Here is a 3438-nt window from a genome sequence, read left to right as displayed (position 1 = left end):
GGTGGCAGACTGGACAACTCTCAGTTACCCTGAACTCTAGTTAACTTGGTGATGTAGCAGGCCTAAAACCACACCTCCATGTGGCCCCCCTTGTGGGCTTTTCCTAATGAACTCTGGGTAAAATGCCTCCGCAGTAGGTACAAGAAATGCATGTTCTTTTAAGAACTGACCACTCTTTAACCACTCCCTAATCCCACCCTGAATCCCCTAGTTAGCATATTTGGCACATGTTTTATTGTATTTTATCCTATATAAACTTTAACTGTACCTCTCTAAGGTTGCAGGATCCTTTAAGAATCCTTGCTCGCTGAAAAGTGTAACAATAAACTTTGCCACCTTGACTTAAAGAATGCTTGAGTCAGTGAATTCATTCCAGACGACCCATCCTGTAATTCAGTCTTTGAGGGGTCACAACCTCTCAACCTCTCAGCCCGCAACAGGAGGAATCAGCTAACTATTCTTGCCTAGTAAATACTAGGCACTTAATAAATGCTTGTCAGTTGCTTCATTGATTGCTAGTCAGATGCAAAGTTCTGTTGTTTCTTTTCTTTTCTTTCTTTTTTTTTTAAGTATTGCACATCACTCCTTTATTATAGTGAACAAGAAAAGGTGGGGAAGGGGCAGGGTTAGTACAGTTATGCTCAAACTGATGAGAACCCAGGTGGCTGGACAAGAGTGGAAGGACATTGAGACATATTTCAATATAATCTAGAGGCATTTCACTGCCACAGAACAGAGGCTATAAAATACACAGTGAGATGTACTCCACCCCTTAGAAATCAAGAAACTCTTCCTTCTCTGATGCGGCTTGATATCTCTGATAACTACCAAGTGGGACAGTTTAATTTTGAAAGCCACTAATAACCACCAGTCTGGAAGGGTCTTTTGTGAAAGCAAATGCAATATTAGGACATAGTCTCAACCTCTCAGATCCATTTTTCTTGGGTTAGGGAGGAAACATCCAAGCAAGACTTTTATGATTCGTTAAATGACCACCTGGGAAATGGACAGCTTCCTACAACAGCCAGGGAGAGAGCTGCCCTATTGGAAGGACTGGCTCATAGGAATAACTCCAACAATTGCTTCTTTCAACTCCCCACATTGGCTGCTTCTTACGATGTCTCCATTCCTAACCCCTAACCTGGTCCTTATTGAGCCAAACCGCCCGGATGCATTTTGACTAATGTGGTTGAGGGGATGGACAACAGGAGAGAAAGAAATTGGTCTGAAATAGGAAGAAATGAGAAAAGGAACCATCAGTCTCCCACCCGCAGCTATGTGTTGTGATCCCTAAGATGATGGTTAGTGTGTGGAGCAGGCAGGGGAGAGAGATAGTGGAGACAGTGAGAAGGGAAGGATCTGGAAGTAGCTGGTAGCCTGCTTTCACTTCTTGTCCTTGTGCTGCCACAATCTACATGGCTTTGCTATGGTCTCTTCATCCCAGAGGAACTTCGAGGACTTGATGAGTTTCAGATTCTTGCCCAACTCACTGCAAGATGGGAATGCCAGTGGGCAGATTCAGCTCCTTGATTTCTTCTTCAGACAGACCTTCGAGATGTTTGATAATCCCTCCAAGAAGACTGCCATGGGCTGCATCACAACATGTTTTCCTTCCTTGATCTGGAGGACGATTTCTTCATTCCAGAAAGGTAGAGCCCTGGCAATGGTGTCTTTCAGGCTCTCACGGGAAGGCAGCTGATCTTCAGTAAGATCTGCATAGCAGCAGTCCTTACTGATGTTGTTGTAGAAGCTGTGGTCAGGCTCCATTGGAAGTGGTGGGATGTTGTAGGATCGTCACCAGATCTTCACCTGGACTTCACTGTGCCTAGCAGCGGTCTCTGCTTTGTTGAGACCTGTCAAGCTCCATCGTGCTGCTCACTGAGGCACCAAGTCCTCACTACAGGCAACCACATCTGGTCAGTGACTCCAGTACCATCCAGTACTGTCCAAAGGGTACAAATCGCTCCCTTTCAGACAGAGGTGAAGTGATGTCAAATTCATAGCCAGCATCTCCCAGTGCTTGGCCTCCTCGTGGGAGGCAGGGCTCTGTTCCCTGTGTTGAACCAGCTGCTGAAGTGGTTCTCCAGGGCCCAGGTGCTCTCTCCACGCTGGACTGACACCAGCTTGTAGCACCAGCTTGTAGGCAGCCATGGCGGTCCAGAGGCTCTGGGCAGCAGGTCGCAAGGAGATGTGAGACAGGCAACCACTCACTGAGATTCAGGTGGAGCCAGGGGCCAGCCTGCTCTTCAATTCCTGGTCCGACTGATTCTCAGCTCTGTTGTATCTATGACTGAAGAGCTAATCGGGTTGTCAGCTCCTTCTAAATTCAAGTACTAGTAGCAAAGCCTCAGTTACCCTACCTAATTATATATCCTTGGCTGGTTTTCTTCCCTCTTCCTTCATATGTGAAAATACCGGTCAAGCCTGACAAATGCCAGCACCCCGTGAAGCATCACTGCTTTGGATAGGATACTCTCATTATACCATTTTGTCATTTTCAAAGCAGCTAACCCCGTACTTTTCCTTTGTGTTCTTTCTGCTATCTGACTTTAATTAAATTTCCACTTCCCCCATTCCTTCTGTCTCCCCATCTCATATAGCAAGGAGTAGGGACTGTTGTTCAGTTGTGTGGGACTCTTTAGTTGTGTTCGACTCTTCACAACACCATTTGGGGTTTTCTTGGCAAGGATATTAGAGTGACTTCTCATTTCCTTCTCCAGCTGGTTTTATAGATGAGGAACTGAGGTAAACAAGATTAAGTTACTTCCCCAGGGGTCACACAGCTAGTAAGTGACTGAGGCTGGATTTGAACTCCCAAAAAGGAGTCTTCCTGACTCCAGACCCAGTGCTGGACCCACTGTACCACCTAGCTGCCCTAAAAAGTAGGGATCCCCTGCTATAATCCCAAACCAGGGTATCCTTGGTTTCCTTCCTTTAGCAGAAGTTTTTTTTGAATTCCCAGATCTCAAGAATAGATTAGTTCCTCTTTGCTCTTCTGTATTGTAGGGGGTGGTGGAGCTGGGTGGCCTCTAATAGTCTCCTTCCTCTCAAGTTCCCCAGGCCCTAAGCCAAGCAGGCTCATTAGCAAGTTTAGCTTATTATCTGTTCTGCCCCCAGAGAAAATCTCCGATGAGCTAGATCTGGCTCCTCTCAATTTTGCCAAGAGATCTTTCTCTTTCTAAGTGAACAATTCTTTGTGGGAGATCACTCTGTGAGGGGGCCTATAGGGGCTTCCCAGGGGAAGTTCCCGGAAACATCCTGGCTGGGGGAATCTGTCAGTAAGTAGGAAAAACAACAGCTCCTGGTCAGGTGTTTCCTGTGGGGTTCCAGGGGTTTCCCTCAGCTGGATATTTGCCCTTGAGGGTAGAATGAGTCAGTCTGTTTGAACATGGGAGCCAGTATCAAGGTGGGTCTTCACTGAAACAAGGAGAGATTTTC

At 46.4% G+C, this 3438-nt stretch overlaps 1 pseudogene; it reads right to left on the bottom strand.

The window, feature by feature from the left end:
* Positions 1–1150: 1150 nt before the first annotated feature.
* LOC110198418 (phosphoglycerate mutase 1-like) lies at positions 1151–2453 on the bottom strand (annotated as a pseudogene).
* Positions 2454–3438: the final 985 nt, after the last annotated feature.

This window comes from Phascolarctos cinereus, unplaced genomic scaffold (genome assembly GCF_003287225.1).
Source record: "Phascolarctos cinereus isolate Bilbo 61053 unplaced genomic scaffold, phaCin_HiC Scaffold_5;HRSCAF=322, whole genome shotgun sequence".
NCBI lineage: Eukaryota > Metazoa > Chordata > Mammalia > Diprotodontia > Phascolarctidae > Phascolarctos > Phascolarctos cinereus.
This window is presented reverse-complemented; position numbering and strand designations above follow the sequence as displayed.